This window comes from Apostichopus japonicus, chromosome 8 (assembly GCF_037975245.1).
Source record: "Apostichopus japonicus isolate 1M-3 chromosome 8, ASM3797524v1, whole genome shotgun sequence".
Classification (NCBI taxonomy): domain Eukaryota; kingdom Metazoa; phylum Echinodermata; class Holothuroidea; order Aspidochirotida; family Stichopodidae; genus Apostichopus; species Apostichopus japonicus.
The window spans coordinates 35,735,783-35,757,188 of NC_092568.1; the positions used below are offsets into that span (position 1 = coordinate 35,735,783).

General features: G+C 39.2%; 1 long non-coding RNA gene across 1 annotated transcript; it reads left to right on the forward strand.

Moving 5' to 3' along the window:
• Window positions 1–7,306: 7,306 nt before the first annotated feature.
• On the forward strand, window positions 7,307–21,187 carry LOC139970661 (uncharacterized). Its single transcript, XR_011794184.1, has 3 exons — window positions 7,307–7,767; window positions 20,376–20,666; window positions 20,887–21,187. It is a non-coding gene; the product is annotated as an uncharacterized lncRNA (long non-coding RNA).
• The last annotated feature ends 219 nt before the right edge of the window (window positions 21,188–21,406 follow it).

Genomic DNA, 21,406 nt, shown 5'->3' on the forward strand with positions numbered 1-21,406 from the left:
CAGCTAATGTTGAAATTAACTTGATGCAGGCAGTAAACTCAACGGTCTAATGTATTCTTTAGGGCCCATTGTTTCAGCTAGAGGTCCATTTCTGCCATGGGAAAGTATGAGAGTACCACATCTGGGTATTGAGAGGTGCTTAATCAAGCTCAAACCATGATTGGGCTTGGTGAATGTGAAAACCTCTCAACTAGGGCCCAGTTTCTTTTGCTACATGAGGGCCATGTTGCTCCTTGATGCACCAACGCTATGATGTTGCTACGTTTTTCATACGTGCCCCCCCCCTCCCCTTCTCTCTCCTATCATGCACCTTACATGCGTGAACCAATTCCTTTCTGAAAGGCAATGTACATGCTTGTAACTCTATAGTTTGTTTTAGTTCTTTTCGTTAATCATGATAACAATTAATGAAATAAAATATTTACAATGAAATACATATATAATGATATCATAAGCAGGGTTTCGTGTCAAACTTTCAAAACGTACTAGCGTATTGTGATACCATCAATATTTCTATGATCAACATCTTCAAATCCACTATCCCTCCCTGACCTTATCATGATCCAAATACACACCCGTCTCTCTCTTTCGAGACAGCTGCATAAACATTTGATAATAATTGCTAGTAAGTTTGTTATAGACAATCGTTATGATCATTTATCCCTCGTCCCTGCACCCTACCACATCCCATAACCAGCCATAACCCTTTCCTGCCACATGCCATAACCAGCCTTATTACATCCCATAACCAGCCTTACCCTTCCCTACCACATCCCATAAGCAGTCTTACCCACATCTCATAACCAGCCTTACCCCTTCGCTACCACATGCCATAACCAGCCTTACCCCTTCCATACCACATGCAATAACCAGCCTTACCCCTTTCCTTCCACATCCCAAAACCAGCTTTAACCCTTATTAAACAAGACCTACCCATAAATATCAGTGTTTATAACTCGTTTATGTAATACCCCTTGCAAGTTTTGCAACTGGAAAATCATAAATAGGCCTACATGTAACTTTCAATTGTGTATGGTGAACTCGATATTTTCCCTTCAGTTAAGCAGCCATTTTCCTTGTATAGATGAAGTTAGTACATTCACCATATAAGTTCCTTCGGCTTGAGTCGGGTTTCCAGAGTGACAATCGTCAGTGTGATGTGGTTCACGATAGAAATAACCCAGTCTTAACAAATGTAACCAATCAAGTATCGTTAACGGTCGTTATAAACAGCAAACAGTTGCTGTGTGCAATGATTAGTCAGTCAGTGAGCGGGGATCAGTGTTATGTCTATTAGTCTTCACGCTTAATGATTTTCCATGTAATGGCAGTCGAGATGAGTCTGTTCGGGATCCTTCGTACAGAGTGGCGGTCTTTACAAATGACCCCGCAACGCCGAACGATTGATAACGACCGATGATCGTTTCGGTCACATGCACATTTATGAAACCATGATCTGTTATACTTGTTAAAACTGAAGAGTTTCAGGTCGTGGTCGTGTTCAGTCGAGCAGGGTGCGGCTCCCTTGCATTGATATTAAAATATATGTATGCATCTATATGTGGAATATCTTACACGAATTTCGTTTATTTGTATAGTTACATATACAGCACGAACTCACAATGTGATCAACTAGGTGAAGGGGTTAATAGCAGATATATACAGGAGATAACTGCATCATCTCCTAAAATTTACTACGTTTTGCACAATTTCTAGCATAAATATTGGTTACTTAATATGCAAATACGTAATATGCAAATCAGATCAGTGAAATGATCAGTGAAATAATGAACTTACCAGCGCAAACTGTTGTCCAACACAGGATCGTACGCCGAGAGAGAAAGAAAAGTACGCGTACATGTGACTGCGTCATGAAATACAATATCAAGCTTACTATCTGATACATGAATGTGGTGCACGTACATCATGGTTTCAAATGTGTTTCACTGCGTTTAAAGGTAAATCACCCAATCAGATACATTTGAAAGCATGCAATGTCAATAACGTTATGCATTTTTTTGGGTGAAACGGGGTGGGGGGGGGGGATAGGTGGGTAGGTGTAGACAATAGCGTGCACAGTATTTCAAAGGTTTTAGTGGGAGGGATTCAAAACTTCCCCAGACTGATTTAGGTAGAATCTGAACTATTTTGTAGGACCAGAGGTCATTGAAGCTGACTGCTATGAAGGAAGGGGGAGCTGTGCCAACCCCCGAAACACACTAAAATTTGTAAACGACAAATGGTGCATTATGACTCATGTTTAAATTACAAATTAGGATTAAGGTCTATATTAAGTAGATCCTAACACAAGTGCCCCAGAGTGAGTCATGTATTGCAAGGGTCCGACTGAAATCAATTCCTATGAATCCATCAAATGGTCTACTATAAAGCATATTTAGACTATCATTTAGGTCTTCATAAGTAGCTCTAAACGCAAAGTTTTGCTTATAAATATTAAATTCAAAATTTCTCCCAACTGTCTAAAGTATAAGGGGCCTGACCATTACGAGAGGATAAATGGTAAATGAAGGATTTTGTAATGGGGGACTGGTCCTCTGGGATCTTTGAAGTAGTCTATTTTGCAGGGGGATTTGGTGTCCCCCTCCCCACCCCCTCAGATTAGTTTGTTGTTGAAAATTAGATGTCCAATGGATCATTATGAGGCATATGTAGGGTATAAATCTGGTCTATATAAGTAGCCATAGATGGAAGATTTTGCTAATAAGTATTTTGCATGAAGTTGCATTTTTTTATTCACGACTGAACCGTTTTGCCCCGACCGAAGTTCGGAGGTGGTTGCCAGCATACCCCCGGCGCCCCCTCTTTGCGCACGCCACTCGGTAGGGAGGGGGGAGAGGGGTAAGTGATGACATTACATGGGAAATACTGCAGCACCTTTATCGTAGCCACACCTCGTCGAGAAGGATAGCGCGGGAGGAGAGGGGGTGGGGGAGGGGTGGCCTGATGCGAAGCACTTAATATTACATGTTTTACAACTTACTGGTCATTGTCTCTGAGAAATCGGTCAGGATCAAACTCCTACGGGTTTTTGAAGAACTTTTTCATTCTTGAAGTGATATAGTGACTCATTTATATAAACACAAAAGAGAAAACAGCAGACGTTAGATTAGAACTTTTATCGATACCTTTGTACCCACTGGCCCCATTTCACAAAATTATTAATCACTATGGGTAAGCAAGTAAGCAACTGAGCAAAGTTATATGCTTGAAGGCTACATATACTACTAACTACAAAATCTATGTTAATGTAACAAAGGGGAAACCTTTTTACTTCAACAAATTATATTCGTCAAAATATCGTAAAAACATACAGTATTCAGTGGTTGCGGTACTCACGTATGCTTTTATATAAATTCGATATGGACAACTTCGGTGGCGAAATATGCCAATCCGTATTAACTAATAACCTGATAGTTAACTCTGCTCTATGATGAATAGACAAAGTTCGCAGATAAAACAACTACAACCGTGACTAAAGCCAGTAGTGTTTTTGTGGCAGCCATATGCATATAAAATAGCTGTAAACCGGGCTAATATTCAACTTTAGTCAGTCTGACTCTGCCAATGCGAAACTGTAGCCGGGAAATATGCCTAGGGCGTGGAGGATGCGGTTTAAGGAACATATAGTGTATACCCCGCGATCTAGCGATCGTAAAACGGCGATCTGCAAAGATGAGGAATTTTCTGACAGTGTTGGTAAATGATATAGGAACTTACATCGGGATTTTTTGTGTCCATACTAAGGGTGAGCGAATTTCTTCTTGTGAAATTCTTCTTTTGACTTAACGAATATCAGCACACTTTCTTTGCGAGATGGACACCAGTCCATTGTAGAGTACCGATGTAGATGTATAGACTGAAGTAACGTTATATAGCCTGCCTGCACTGTCTGTCGCTTCGCGATGCCTTGCAATCAGCTTATCATTGTTTATTATTTACCACGTTATGCGATAACGTTCATAGAGTTTAAATATTCATACATAGGCGGGGTTTGCTGAGATCCTAACGGAAAAAACCTTCGAGAAAAACAACGTTGAAAGTTCTACAATTGCCGACGTTTATTCCACGATTTGAAGTTAGAGTTGAATAAATAAGCTTGTTATGTATGTCGTTATGGTATCGTGAGGTCAATGAGGTTGAGAAAATCATGGGAAAGAGAAGTTCCCAAAGGGTGGGGTGGGAGGGGGATTGGGAGGGGATTGTCACTCTTCTGGGCCAGATCCTCGTCACTCCGAAGCCGTCATCTACTCATTTGACCAATTTCATATTTCGGTAAACTATGATATTGTCATTGTTACATAAGAAATAACATAAAATAAGCAAAGACTCCAAGAAGAAGGGTCAATAAAACCAGCAGGGTATACATGAATAAGTCCAACGAAAACATGATGAAAACCTGTAAATGATCAAATTAAAAATTTATTATTAAAATATATAGCCCATATATATGTTGACATGTACATCGGTGCTATGGCCGAGTGGATAAAGCGATGGCATTTGAAGCAATGAGGCTTAGCTATTAGACATATTCAGATAGTGGCGTATCTTGAAAAAGACGCTAAAGGGCCTACAATGTGTGTCGATCGCAAGCACCTTCAAATTGTATTGTTTTGCTTGCGTCCATTTCTTCAGATTTTCATTACTGCATTGGCAATCTCAAAGGACGTTTTAACAACCATCTTTGCAACTTAGTTATGCGTTCCTCAGATCCCACATAAAAATAATAGGCTCTTCTACAAGTTTGTCAGGGACAATCCCACCAAGGTGCTCTGTGCTTTGGTTAAGTTACTATAAAACAGTGAATTAACATTGACATTTCAGCCTGCACGAGTAGTAGCAGTAATTATTAATAATTTACCCTTGAAGGAGCATATTCCAGATATTTAACTTTGTTGTGGTTAAATTTAAAACTGAAATTCGCTAAAAGTAGAATAGATTATCTAGAATCATTAGGCTAAAAGCACTTTACTATCATGACTTCAATTATGCCAAAATCATCCATTAACGTCAGATAATTCTATATATAACGGATGAATTAGGTAAGGCTATAGTAGCAAGCGGTGAGGAGGGGCTATTATATATATTAATACACTCCGCCCCCCCCCCACCCCAGCCCAATGTTTAATACCTTCAGAAAAGCGTGTCATGTAGGCCTACATGAGTTCAGCACATTACCATCACTGGCCTTGACCCCAAAACACGTCCCTTCCCCGTTCCATCCCCCCCTCCCCCCCCTCCGTTCCACGAACGAAGAAACAACAAGATACACTTGCACAAAAATATGCTATGCCATAGAGCATATCACTGTCAGTGACACCCTATGTATCTTCTGCCCTGACACTATGGCAGTCACACACACACCGTACAGTTTTGTAGGCTATTCATGCAATTTCACAAAAGTGTACAAATTTAATTTGCACAAACTATATGAACCGTATTTTGTCCACCGACGGATGAACACCAATAACTTTCTCTATACTTACCTGACTGCGGTAAAAGGTCCAACCTGTATGAACGAACTGAGCAGAAGGCTAACGTTTTAAGAACAATCATAAAAAAGAACAATTTATTCATGACAGGGCTCTCCTGAGATCATTGTGAGTGCCGATTATCGAGTCATTTGAAATATCCTTGCAAGCCGTGATATGTTACGTTTTGGTTAGTATCATGACCAAGTTCTGCGGTACAGCTCCCCAATATGGTGTGAATCCACTCACTGTTTTCACTGTACGATCAACGCGAAACGTCACGGGAATCCATAAAGAGAGTCTGTACCATAGAAATTGATAAGGATAAAACGCTGACACAGTGTATTGCCGTGTGTTTTAGCAGTGGAGCTGTGAAAATTAGTGAGGGCGCTTTCTGTGTCCGGCAAACACCCAGATCATCTGTACGTCTCCATACATACAATGTGTATTCTACTCTGAAATTGAATTTCATTTTACCCGTATTTTCGAAAGAGTATTTGTACTTTTCATAACAGAGACATGCTCTGACGACCAGAGTGGTGAGTACTTTACTTCTAACTTTAAGAACCAATATTGAAAACCTTTCTTTCGCCTGTAATGACTCGAGCAAGTGGAGCGACAATTCGAAGTTACAATGCAGTAACGTTAGGTGTGGCTCTAACGCAGCAATACCATTGGCATTGTTATACTATGCCTAGTTCCTAAATCCCACAGCCTAGACTACAGTACCAGCTCTACTGTAGGCCTAGTTATTATTCAGGTAAACCAACATTAAGCCCATTGCAACTTAAATCTTGGACAATGTCTTATGTGTTGGAAAATGATCTCCTAATGGTAAAAAGCTTTCTATAATAGAACAATCGTAGGTTGAAAATTTCTCCACAATCTTCATTATCAGGTGATATCTGTGCAGATGGTGTTCAGCAAGTAACTCTGGAAACAAAATTATTTCTCGGAAGGAGATGACCCACAGTTTGTGTCACAATGAGATTAATCAGTTGTTCTACTTGCTAATTTTGAGATTTTCTGTTTTTTTTCTTCTCCAGACCCAAGTCAAGGAATTCTGAATTGCATCGGGAACAATTAAATTATGCTACGGTGTAGATTGATATGGACAAACTAGCTATTTTGAGAATCAAAGATTTAAAGAGCTGGAAGGGATCTGGAGTAAAATAGTAATCCATAAGCAAGTCTTGTTAGAAATGAATTCACTGTGATGTAAGAATGTTATTGTATGTTGCTATGGTACCTGAAGTTCCTGAACAACAAATCACCGAATTGGACAACTCTGAAATCACTTGATGATGGCACTTTTAATCCTCTTCTTTCCTTGCATCTTAGCAACAGTGAATACCTTTGCACATTCACAGCATATTATGGATGGCCTTTAGCACTGTCAGATTTAGATTCAAATAATGATTCTGTAAATTTTAAAAATGACATGGTGGTACCCAATTTTATCATTATTAAGATATGGGAATAATTTTCTTCTGTTCAACATCTGTGAGAATATTAACATAGGAATCGAACCTTCTTCCAAGAATATCCGTGATAACATGGGCAGATACAGAGGATGGGTTTCAATCCCCCCCCCCTCCCCTTTGAGTCTGTTCTGTTCAAACAATGCTATCTTGTATGTCTATCTCCTGTTATCACATGTATATTAAACACCCCTAGTGAGACAATCAGTCCTGTATATTACCTCCTATCACTGGTAAGATAACAGTTAGTCATAGAAAGGATCAGAGGTTATGACTACTTAGAGAGCTGTTTGTTTCTGTGGTCACTCACATCCTGGTAGCAGTAGAGAGAAGAAGTCTAATAGATTTGAAAACAGTGTAGTCTTGTGTGCTGACTTATTTTTCAATATCCTTGGAACATTATACACCCGGCTCTTGTTTTATGCAACTTTAAATGTCTGGAAAATGTTATTTCTGCTATCTGAGAGGCTCGTTGCAAACAATTTTTCTTTCTTGTATAATTTAAGTGCTCCACTTGGATAATGTCATAGTTGTCCCTGGAAATGCTGTGGAAAAACAACCCACCTCCCGTTCCAACACATACCTACTTTTGTGTAATTCTTCCATATTAGTTTGTACATGCAGTTTTCAGTTTCATGTTAATGTTGCAAAGTCGATAGTAGTTTACGCAGGATAACATATCCCACCTTATCAAGTGAGAGTACAAATAGTTTGATGGATGTCTACATTTAGTCACAGTCATCAAAGGACTGAGATGTCGTGTTAACGTTTTACCAACAAAGCTTTATCCATGCACGGTAAGTGAATATCATTAGGCCTTAAAGTCATAGTTGAGTAAATTTGGGTAAAATAGCCCATAAAATGTACTGTCAATAACAACATGCAGTACCTGGCTAGGATGAGCAGGCAATTGGCCTACCTCAAAACTCAGATATATGGCTATAGACTATACTACTTATGCCATTTTGCCACAATTTACAGTGATGGGAATACGTTGCAAATGCAGAATGCATTTGAATATTGGTACAATAGACTGAAATATTCTAGGCTAAGGTTATGACCTAGGCTAACCTAAGTTACACCAGGGCAAGGCTACGTACATAGGCCTAGCCTAAGTTAGGCTAGCCTTTGTCCCTATTATTGAAGTGTTAGTGATAGGCTAAGCCCAGGACATAACAGTCATCCTATGTTATTCTGGCTTGTGGATCTATCGTTAGGGATACAGTTTTAAAATAAAATGAGGTTGAGATCATTTCTGTTATTAGGTTTTTGTCATATCGCATCCTAAGGGACAGCCGGTATAGGGGTCTAGACTTACCATATTCCGGGTCCCGTAAATAACAATACAACAAATTAGCAGACGACACTAGTAAATTATTTAAGATTCCTATATGTAATTGCTTCTTCTATCGCTTCCTAAGAATTACTAAGTGAAACTAAACTCCATTGCGACATTTTCGACGATTTTGCAACCAAATGCCGCACGCGATATCACCTGATATAGATATCGACCTGATGTGTGGCGCTGCTCGCGTGGCGACACAGCTTGCAGTTTCCTCTCGAATTCCATGTTTCATCGTTCTATTGTCGCTGTTTTATCCACCGAATGCTGTCAATATGTGCTCTAAGTGGATGTTTATCGTTTTGTTGGTTGTGTTTGTGACTGTTTGTATCGTTTCCCACGGAAATGGCGAGGTTTTTCATAATGGCCACCGGACAGTCTTCTATTACACTCCATCGGAACTTCGCGCAATCGGTACTAGATGTGCAGTCGGTACAGGACTACCAGATATGCGATTACCAAAAGAGATGAGGCGACGAAAGCGTGGGAAAGCAGGGGGTGTCAAACGAAGGAATAGTCAGTGTAAGAACCGGCCGTATTTACCCTCAATCATAATGGGAAATGTTCAATCTCTCAGCAACAAGATGGATGAACTTTGTGCGAGTGTGAGATATTTGTCGGACTTCAGGAATACTTGTATTGTGTCGTTAACAGAGACATGGTTGACAGGTAACCATAGTGACGATCATGTTAACATCGACGGATTCCAACTGGTACGTGGTGACAGGGATTTGGAAGCGGCTGGTAAATGCAGTGGGGGAGGTGTGTGTGTTTACGTCAACCAGAAGTGGTGTCACCCAAATAATGTGTACAGAAAGGACTATGTTTGCACCCCCCACCTGGAAATGTTAACTGTTTCTGTACGGCCATTTTATCTACCGCGGGAGTTCTCACACGTTTTAGTCTGTACTGTTTACATACCGGACAAGTCCGTTGCCAAGGCGGGTAGTGCTGAGTTGATTAAGGCCATTCAAGATTTGGAAGCTAAAGCCCCTGATGCCCTTGTTGTGGTAAATGGAGATTTCAACCATGGATCAATGAAACACCCGGGATTACGGTTTTATCAACACGTCAATTGTCCAACACGGGGGGAATCGACTCTGGACCTTTGTTACACCAACGTCAAAGACGCTTATGTATCATCCCAGTTGACTAAGCTTGGTGAAGCCGACCATGACCTCGTTCTCCTGTTACCAAAGTACAGGCCTGTCGTCCAGCGTGAAAAGCCGCGGGTAATTACAATCAAACAATGGTCGGATGATGCCCTGGATCAACTCCAAGACTGTTTTGATCGCACGGACTGGGAAATGTTTGTTGACACTGCCGATGATATTCACGAATTAACGGACACCGTCAGCTCCTATATCAAATTTTGTGAGGACGCCATCATTCCCACGAAGAAAGTCAAATGTTACCCCAATAACAAGCCATGGATTACTAAAAGGGTGAAACAGTTGATCAATAAGAAGAAACTGATATTCAGAACGGGTTCTAAAAATGACTTGAAGCTAATTCAGAAGGAGATTAACTCTGTAATCAAACAAGAGAAAGATGCTTATAGACGGAAAATCGAAAATAATTTCACAACAAACAACATTAGGGATGTGTGGACCGGCATGCGTTTGATGAGCGGTTATACTAACGGTAGCTCGAAGCATTGCTCATTACCAGAATACTCCCAAACCTACGCCAATCAACTGAACTCATTTTATAACCGGTTCGATTGCCACGATTTCACGGATGAAATCGAACGTATTCTCAGAGTAACTTCCGGGGAGTCCGCGCCTTTCCTAACCATAACAGAGGATGATGTACTTAGAGATTTCTCGCGGCTGAACGCATCAAAATCAGCTGGACCGGACAAACTCTCACCGCGAGTTTTGAAACTATGTAACCATCAATTGTCATATATCTTCACCCACATTTTCAACTTGTGCTTTAGGACCCAGTGCATCCCTCGCCTATGGAAACAATCCTGTATTATTCCGGTGCCCAAAAAGTCAACTATCACCAGCATGAATGATCTTCGTCCGGTGGCGCTCACTTCCGTAGCCATGAAATCATGTGAAAGATTTATATTGCAGTATATCAAAAGGCTAACTGTAAACCTAATGGATGATCACCAGTTCGCATATAGGAAGGGACGCAACACTGACGATGCACTCCTGTTCACATTGGACACATTATACTCCCATCTCGAAGACTCTAAATCTGGTAAAGTCTCCGCTCGCATCATGTTCTTTGATTTTTCATCTGCTTTTAATACGATGCAACCTCATATTTTAGCTAACGTTTTACTTGGATCTGATGATGTGCCACATGCTTTGGTTCGATGGGTATTGGACTATCTCACTAACCGCTCACAATTTGTACGTATCGGTCGTGATGTTGTATCTGACATTATGGAATGTAGCACTGGAGCACCACAGGGCACTGTGTTAGCACCATTCCTATTCACTCTGTATACCTCCGGAATACGCTCCACTGACCTCAGCTGTCCGCTCATCAAGTTCGCGGATGACACTGCTCTCGTTGGCCGGATTAAAAATGACGATGACCGGATCTACCGTGAACAAATTGCCAATTTTGTTGCTGAATGCGACAGGAATTATCTCCATCTTAACGTCAGCAAGACGAAGGAACTCATTATAGACTTCCGGAGAGCGAACAAGATAGTGCCCGAACCTGTGGTCATTGACAGTAAGACAGTGGATAGGGTAACTGAGTACAAATATTTGGGTGTAGTTATGGATGATCAGCTAAAGTGGGATGCACATGTTGAGTATGTTGCCAAACGTTTGAAACCACGAATGTATTGCTTGAGGAAATTAGTCTCTTTTGACGTGAACCAGAACATTTTATCCATTTTTTACAACTCTATTATTAGTAGTGTTTGGTCATACTGCATAACTTCCTGGGTTGGTAACATAAATAAGACATCCAAGAAAGTGTTAGATGATACTGTTATACGGGCAGGTAGGGCTGTTGGGAAACGCTTGCCAATGGTTGACGAGGTCTTTGATAGTCGGGTTGATGATAAGCTTCATTCAGTTCTCAAGGATATCGATCACCCTCTCCACGCTCCTTTAAATAATTGTATTATCCCTCGTAGTGGGAGGATGAGACCTCCGAAGGCTCATACTAATCGTTACCCCTCATCTTTCATGGGACAAGCTGTTAGAATTTTTAATGCATCTTTTAATCGCTAATCTCTTGCCTTTGTCTTTCCTTCTTTCATTGGGTTCTTATCATATTTACCGTTTGTGATTTGTTTATACTTTTTATTCCTTGCCATTCTGTGAGCTTCGGCCCATCTGTTCCCGTTCCTTGTTATTAGCATTTCGTATGCTTTTATTGTCCTACTGTTTGTTCTCTTATTGTTGTATAGTATCGTTTTTATATCTTACTGTTTTATCTGCAAGCATGTAATTTCCCTATCGGATGCAATAAAGTTTATCTTATCTTATCTTATCTTACCATTTTGAGTAATTTAAGTCAACTTTATCACTTTAGTTTAGTCAAACACGTAGTGATTGTATTACGCGCCGGTACTTTCTTGCCGTACACAGAAAGCGCCACCACTTGATGAGTGGCTTCAGTATATGTCGCATGACGTCATTCTATCCTAATCAATTTCTATGGTCTGTACACAGTTGAATCCGAACAGGGAGCTTGTTGTTTAGCAAAACAAGACCCTGGTTATTCGGGAACTACGGAAAGTCGAAAGGACATCGCATCAACGAATTGGGGAAATGTGAGACAAAAAGACAATATGCGAAAGTCCCTTTTGACGATCTTATTACCATATCTATGTAGAACGGTGCGATGATAGCAACAATTACCGATTTTAACAACGATCTTGCCAAAATCGTCAAACAGCGCAATATTACCACCGAAATACAGCAATGTTGGGGTTCTTGGTGCCCGGGACTCTCAGTTCCCCCTCCTACCCAAAGAAAAAAAAAAGAAAGAAAGAAAGAACCACCCATTTATATGTTTATAGGCCTATATATAGTAGAATTTGAATTGAAAGTAATGCAAATACTTTGCCCTAGAGTACATTACTAACTTACAATTGTTGACCAAGTTCTAAAGTAAATCTGAAATGTATGATTGCATCATTCAATTCAATAGTTTTTAGATGAAACAGACCAAAGAAGTCCACCACATAGAAAAAAATATAACTAATGAAAAAGTTCGTAACTCGGCGAAGTTAGAATTACAAAGACATGCAGTTTCAAAATACGCAAAACGTACCATAGTTTGGACGTTTCCCTCCACTGGTTACGTCACTTCTTCGCCAACCGGAGGCGAATCAAAGATGTTATACAAAGTAGGATGCTACACTGATAAGGGCACTGAAACCAACTTCCAACGTTATTGTTTGGTAGTCTGTTCCTCTTCCGGAACATTTAGACGTCGAATTGTGCATTTTGAGACTATAAATTAGGTCTATATATATATATAAAGCGGAAGGCCCGGGCTCGAATCCCGGTGGAGGCTGGAATTTTCTTCACTGTTCTTGATTTTCCAACTCATTACGATTTCAATTATATATATATCTTCATTTGCTTTGTCGTTTACCTCCATTTCATTAACATAAAGTCTGCTCTGTTCTTTCGAGATCCGGCTTTAGGAATGATTTCGAGTTGGTTAGCATCATGCTTGATCTCTAAAGTAAGGCAAAAATATGTCACCAAAACAGAAATTGTATTGTTCGACGCAAGTGACAAACGCCTACAGTGAAATTACGACCTTCCGTACCGGTTTCGAACCTCTGGACATACAATCAGCGTCCATAGCCTAGTGGTTATATATATATATATATATATATATATATATATATATATATATTGTATATATATATATATATATATATATATATATATTGTATGTATATGTTGAGACTAGTGGAACACTAGTAGTTGTAACTCAGAGTTGATATATATAATTAAAATCGTAGTGAGTTGGAAAATCCAACTATGGTTATACTTACTAAGGCTATATATTAGATACCTAACGTTAGGCAGATACGTGCCTGTAACTTGACCACATATTTTTCTTAGGTTGAAAGATTTCGTATGTTCTGCATCGAGTTTACAGAGATTTCCATCATTTCTGCTTTCATTTCGTTCGTATAACCTAGCCCGTAGCTATACACTAGTAGCTGTTCGCTAATAGCTGTACACTAATTACTGTATTGCATTCCCTACATTAGAGCGTAGACAACGTTTGTATAGCTACGTGCCCAAACCGACACGTTTTCTTGAGTAGCCCCACCGCATGAGAAATGATCAACTTATTTATTTCTACGCGCCAAAACCGACAATATTCGTTAGTCCTTATGTGGATACTCGCGTATCGCCACATAAGGACTAACGCAGTTCGTTGGTCCTTATGTGGATACTTTTAAATCGCCACATAGGGACTAACGCAGTTCGTTGGTCATTATGTGGAAACTATCTTATCGCCACATAAGAACCAAAGCAGTTCGTTGGTCACTATGTGGATACTCTCATATTGCCACATAAGGACTAAAGCAGTTCATTGGTCATTATGTGGATACTCTCATATCGCCACATAAGGACTAACGCGGTTCGTTGGTCATTATGTGGATACTCGAATCGTCACATAAGGACTAACGAACTGCTTAGTCCTTATGTGGCGACATGCCAGATCCCCACATAACGACTTGTGAATATTGTCGGTATTGGCGGTCATTGTGTGACAGTGATAGGATCGTATGATAAGTAAAATGTTCTTTGTCATTATGTGGAGGTGCTATTAGTGCCACATAAGGACTTAAATTGTTCTTGGTCATTATGTGGCGATAACTTTGTGTTGACATAATGACTTATATTTACATAATTTGTTTCTGCATTTCTGTCGGTTTTGGCGTTCCATAGTACCGTTGGGTATTCATTTATTTATTTGTTATATCGCCAATTGTGTAAAATGGGAAAGGAAGTCTCCTGTAAAGTCTTATAAAGACTTAACAAGGTAGGAGACTCCCTGGGAGAAACGAAAAGAAAACTGTACAAATATATATAATACAGAATATACGTAAGGATTAAATATACAGTAATAATATCCTAATGATGCTGAGATGGATAAGTGAATAGATTATAGAATACTAGTACGAGTTAATAAATTCCTTTTTCAAATGTCTGGTGAATGTGGGTTTTGAAGTTATAGACTTCACATTTTTGATAGATCATTCCAAATTTGTATTGCTCTATTACGAAGACCGAAATTAAAATTGACTGGCAGTAATCCATTCCATGCTTTGTAAGCAAAGGTAGCAACCTTGACTGTTATAATACAGTGGCGGATCCAGGATTTCGCCGAAGGGGGGGGGGGCCCAGATGGGAAATGCCTAATCGTCGTCCTGGGGGAGGGGTCTAAGGGGAGTGGGTGCCCCACTCCCCTTTGGAAAATTTCACAAAATATGGAGGTCCTCGGTGCAATCTTGTGCTACTTTTCGTAAAAGTTTGGAGTAAAATTTATTTCCAATAAATCATGTATTCATGGTTTGCCGGGCATATATTTGCAATTTCGAGCAATGAGCTGGGATTTACGTCTTTGGGGAGTAGGTGGTGATGCAAACTACTTTTTACCAGGCTACTCCAGGCCATTTCATCTTGGATGCCCCTTCCAGATGGAGACTATTGATGCAGTCAGAGTGCCCCTCTCACCTTCACTTTATCAGAATGATGGTGTACTCTTTTTGCAAATGTATTTTTCCAAAAACTACACGCACAGTGGCGTAGCTAGGATTTTTTGAGTGGGGGGGGGGCAATGGGGGCTGTTCTTTCTTGTGGGGTGGGGGGCCGGAGGTTACTATCTAAGCGGAGCGCCACCTTGGTTGGCGCGGAGCGTACAGAGAAAATTTGAGATTTCAGCACCCCCCAGATCGCAGGAGATGGCACCTGTGAGGCAAAATAGCAACCAAAAAGATGTGCAACTTTGGTGGCAGAAATGCAAAAAAAAGATTTTCTCTTTCATGCTGACTGGCCTTGCCAACTCAGCCAGACTTTTAACTTGAGGGAAGTTGGCATCATTTGTCGTTTCAAGCTGTCAAGGCCTTTCTCCCAACTCAAACCCCTGTGGGCTACCGGTAGGTTTGCAGGATATGCCCACATGTGGACTTAAATAGCATTAGAGGAAGGGGATGGAAGACTAACACGTATCGATGTTTCGGTAATGGTCCACATTGGTGGCTCGGTGCTAATTTGGCCATTTATTGGGTTTCTTGAGGCAGCTGTCATCAGAATCTGGGTTTTTGTGCCAATCGATGACCGATAACATGTATTGGTATGTAAATTTCTTCTTCATATATCTAGCAACACTCTAAAAACAAATGAGTGGATTTCATTCCATTGGAGTGATCACTCGGCGCACTTCAAATTAAGAGTGAAATTTATTGGAGTTAACCCTCACTCCTAATATGAGTGAATATAACTCTACTTGGAGTTAAGATTTACTCCAATGGAGTGGAAATTCACTCTTATACCGGAATGTGCTCAGTGATCACTCCCATGGAGTGAAATTCACCTATGTTTTTATCAGTACAGTACAGTGCATATCATCATAGACGTACGTACGTACGTACTACGTACGTTCGTATATCAGACGCACTCGATACCCACGATACGATACGGTCCTGGAGAAACTATTTCCACTCATCATTTTTTAAGGCGATACAGTAGTGAGTATCGAACAGGCACAGCCGCATGTTTGTAGGAATTTCAGAATTCCCAATATTTTATATCTCGTGGGCATAAAAAGTTGTTTTGTGGAATATTCAATGACATATCAGGGGCGGATGCAGGATTTGTGACAGGGGAGGGTGGTCTGACTGGTCCAGCCGCGCCTGAACGTAAGACTATCTAAGCGGAGCGCCATGCATCGGTTGGCGCGGAGCGTACAAGAAAATTTTTGGCTTTACAAACCCCCCCAGATGGCCGGAAACGGCACTTCCCGAGTATTCTAAGCAGCATGTACCTAGCCTGAAAATATGGATCTCATGTCTGCAATTTCTCAATTGATGAGAAAAAACAATCTATGAAATATGGTATTACATATCAGATGAGTTGAGATGATACAAAAATTATAATGCCTTTAGCCCCCAATCCCCTCCCGTTCCGTCACCACTGTTTGATGCAAGGCCGGATCAAGGATTCTGGAAGGGTGAGGGGTTTGCTCATGAAAAATTCGTTAGCGCATCCTAGCAGCCTACCGCTCTGTAACCTCACCGCCCAAAAAAATTCGAACACCACCTCAATTTTGAAACTTTTCGGTCTGAAAATTGAGATCGTTAGGCATTTTTGGCACGTGTAGCACGCGTGCACACTATAGTTCATTGGACGGAAAAGACACACCTGGATGACTTGTGAGGATAACCGCTTTTCTGACGTCCTACATGTTTAAAATTGGCGTTTAATTTAATTATTTTTTCTCTATTTTTTTCTCTCTCTTTTTTATTTTTGGCCAAGAGCAGGGGGTCCGGACCCCCTGGACCCCCCTGGATCCGCGCCTGCATATATTCATTTGACTCGAGGCAATATATGAAAACCTGATACCTCGGCTCAGTACAAACGGAGCCAATCTTTTGATATATTGTTGCGCTAGGTGGAAGCACTGAACATATTTTCAGCAGATATCGATATCGCGCAGCACAACAAGGTTCGTGGTGTATGGTCGCAATTGTCGCATCGACCATTGCCATGCCATGCTGTGTGACCATTCTCATGATTACTACAGATATTGTATTATTCTTATTCTGCCAGATGCAGACGAGATAATTGTGTAACTCTATTTCCCAAATTATTGAACAAAAAATATAAGTGAATCGCACTTATTTTTATTTTTTTACAACATTTTTTTTACCCCATTCCCAGTGGGGGGCCAGCCTATTTCATGGGGGCCTAGGCCCCCCAGGCCCCCCGTAGCTACGCCACTGATCACGCATGGGGCCCTTTCCCTCGAACGCGGTAAAAAAAAAAAAAAAAAAAAAAAAAAAAAAAAAAAAAATCCGGATTTTCAAAAAGGGGGGGCCCGGGCCCCCCGGGCTCCCCCCTGGATCCGCCCCTGTAATATCACCAAGTTTTAATAAATTCAGGGACTTGAATATTCCACTAGTATGTTCAAGTGGTGGGCATTAGCAATGTGACGTATAGCCCTCTTTTGGAGAATATTTAGGCGGTCAATGGTAACATTGTACGTACCAGACCAAATAGTTGTACAATAGGATAGGTGTGGCAGAACTAATGTTTGATAAAGCATTCTAAGGACATGCTGTGGGAGGAAATATTTCAGTTTAGATAATATACCAGTATTTTTTTGCTACAGTGTTACATACTGACGAAATATGGTTATTCCAAGAAAGTTTGCTATCAATATTAATACCAAGAAACTTAGTTTCAGTTACACATTTAATTATTTTACCGTCCATCGTAATATCGTTATCCCAACGAAATGCTCTTTTACTACTAAAAAAAATATACTTAGTCTTATCAATATTAATACTTAATCTGTTTGCTGCGAACCAATCACAGAACTTATCCAGTTCACAAGAGACAGTACTTTGGAGTGAATTTACGTTCTTCGAGTGAAAGAAAAGATTGGTGTCATCGGCAAATAAGACTGTATGAGCGATGTTGGAGACATGGCAGATATCATTAACGTATATAATAAACAACAAAGGACCTAATACAGAGCCCGAGGCACACCACAGGCGATTTCACCAAGTCCAGAATTTGAATTATTGTATGTAATGTATTGTAACCTATTTGTGACATAACTGTCCAGCCAATTTAGGGTTGTTTCTCTGATTCCGTAGAAAGATAGTTTGGATGATAAAATGGAGTGGTTAATTGTGTCGAATGCTTTGGACAGGTCGAGGAAGACGCCGATGCAAGTGTTCATTATCGAGATGTCAATAGCATCTGCCAGAGCCAGTCCAGTAGAATGACCAGGGCGGAAACCATACTGTTGGTTACAAAGAATGTTGTACTTGCTCATAAAATTGTAAATACGATTTAACGTTAACCGTTCAATCAGTTTTGAAAAACAAGATAACAGTGATATAGGGCGATAATTTTGATAAGAACTCGTGTCACCTTTTTTGAAGAGGTACCGAAGGACAAAGAAAACCGATATAGTCCCTAAGTCATTCTTAACTTGAACATTGTCTTTTAATCAGGGTACCCACACCAAATGGTCCGTCTTGAAAGAAAAGCATTGTTCTGAGCACCCAAAAGTCAGATCCAAAACAACGCAACCTTTCTTCAACATATGCGCAGTAACCCTTTATTATATTGATAAATGCTGATTAGCAACAACTCGTAGTTCATTTTAAACTTTTCGGCTCGAATACCCGACAGCAATACAATAATAACATCAATATTAAAGATATCAAAAGATTACAGTTCTCGGTCTCTTACATTGTCCATGAAAAAAAATATATACCATTATATACCATTTCATATATATCAAATATATATCAAATATATATATATATATATTTATATTTTCGGCTGCAAATTCGGCCTACCTTTTACTTCCAACTAACTTACTAAGGCTTAAATTTAAATTTCAACTATCCATAGGCTACCATCCTCTTTCATGCCATCATACAGCTACATCACTACATTTTACTTTAACTTTACATTTTAAAATCTGCTCATTGCTTTATCAGTCATCTTCAATTCGAAAAAACGGCGAAGTCCCGCACAACGTAATAGGAAAATTAAATGGAAACAGAGAACGGAAAGCTAACATTTGACTTATTTTTGACATTTTCCCCTATGTGAGAGGATTAAACAAGATTTATATGTGGTAGTAGAACATATGGTAGAAGTAAGGGAATGGTAGAGGAACTTGATGTTGCTGTGACCACTCACAAGGCAAAATATATGAAAATCAAGCAAGTTTTCGCATGAACTTACGGCGTTGTCTCGATGCGGTTTAGAATACCACAACATTTTATTTCTATAGTACTCTTCTTCATTGCTTCTTTGATTATTTGCTTTGAAATTGGTTGATATTAACCATATGCTCCACATTGAAGCGCTTACTATTAAACGCAATACCTTTCGGCTGTACATAATACATGTGGAAGGTTGGAATCATTCAGGTTTTCAAATCGCAACTTTGTAGATTCATTGCATATATTGTCTATAGTTTTCTAACCGTCTGCTCTTGTTCATTCTTATGCATCATCTTTCATCTGTCCTTACTTATTTCGCTGTGTTATTGTATATGCACTTTTTCTATAACAACCCTGTGTCAAATCATTAACCTATCAGCCACTGTGTAGATTAACAGTTTACTAGCTGTAAATCGTTCTATCACAAGACGTATAGCGTTTAATCTATGCAGGATTCATAATCATATCATTGTACGGTGTTCTGTAAATATTTCACGCAAAACATTAGAAATTATTTATTTATCTCTTTGCCGATATTGTCTGGGCTTATTGTATTATAGAAGTTACGCATGTTATGTTTATATCGTTAGAGGATCCATTTATAGGTTACCTTCTTTTATTTACCAAATATATATATAAATAGGCATTTATTAAATTTTCACGACATTTCTATAGATATTTCCTGCTAAACAATATTGTCCCGATTTTTCCTTTTTTTTCTTGCTGCTTTATTTTCTATAGTGCCTCTTATTTTGTCAATCGTGATCTAGCTCCATAATAAACAGTAAGTTTTATTTTGTGGCTATAACAGATACAGGGAAAGGTTGAACCTTTCAGGTTTTACAAAACGCAACTCTACAGACGCTAAGTTAACTTTGCTTTTTCTCCTCTCCTTTTAAGTCGTAAACAACATTACTTCTTAACCTTCCCGATTTCCTCATAGACTAGTGCATATGTTCAGCCTCTAATTCACTAATGGCACTCTACTTGTCCAATGATATTAGTGTTTAATTGTTTATGCTCCTTATCGATTCTAATGATCCTTCAACAAAAAGTACCGGTAATCCTCAAAATGTATTTTATATCTTGAACCTTGTTTTTATTCGTTTAATACGGGTACCAACACTGAATAGTCCGCCTTGGAAATAATGGACGGCTTATCTCTGCCCGGAACTTAAGACACTCGTGAACAAAGGGGAGACCATCAACCCAATTTTGTGGCCTAGCTTGAATCTTGCTTTGATCCAATTCAAGCGTTCAAGTGCCATTTTAGAGTAGCCTTCTCCATAGAGGCGGAAATAATTCTATGTCTACCAGCGCTGGAATTCTTTTTACGCAGCAACGGAGTCAGAGCAGAACTTAACATCACCATACTATATACATCGGATGCTGTTGCGACACGTTGGTCGTTATTATACTGCATGGTAATGCTTAACTTCATTGTTATTTAATTTGTGCTATATTTGAATGGATACGTTATTTGTATATTAATGTATAGTTATACTAAACGGAGGGAAAAAATGTTATATCTATATCTTTTTATTTTATTTATTATAAATGTATTTATTATAAATGTATTTTTATCTTTTAACTTACTTAAATACTCTTTTCTTAAATCAAATATCTCTTTATGTTTATTGACAGACTTTTCATCCGAGACTACCAAGGAGAAAAAAAAACAATTTATCTCCGTGTGGTGAAAAGTTAAGACATCGGCATGTCAAAGTTAGAAGTTAATGATTCTTTGAACGTATCCTCTCACCACATAAAAAAAATAATAAATTAAAAAATACTGTCTTATAGTATTCTTATCGATACTTATTGACTCTTAATCCTAAAACTAAAGACCAAAAGGCAAGACAAAAATTGTCTTCCAGTATTCTTATAGATATTTATCGACTATTTATCTTAAAACTAAAGACGAAAATGCAAACCAAAAACTGTCTTCCAGTATTCTCAGTATTTTTTTCTTTCTTTTCATCAATTTAAGTTATGTTTTTTTTTTTTTTAATTTTTGTTCTCGATAGTTCCTTATCTAGGTATATTATTTATTCTTACTAAATCTCTCTATTTTTTTTATGTCTATATTTGATTTTTTTGATTTTTGATTTTTTTATTATTATTTTTGATTTTTTGATTTTATTAAAGTATTTATTTACTTGAT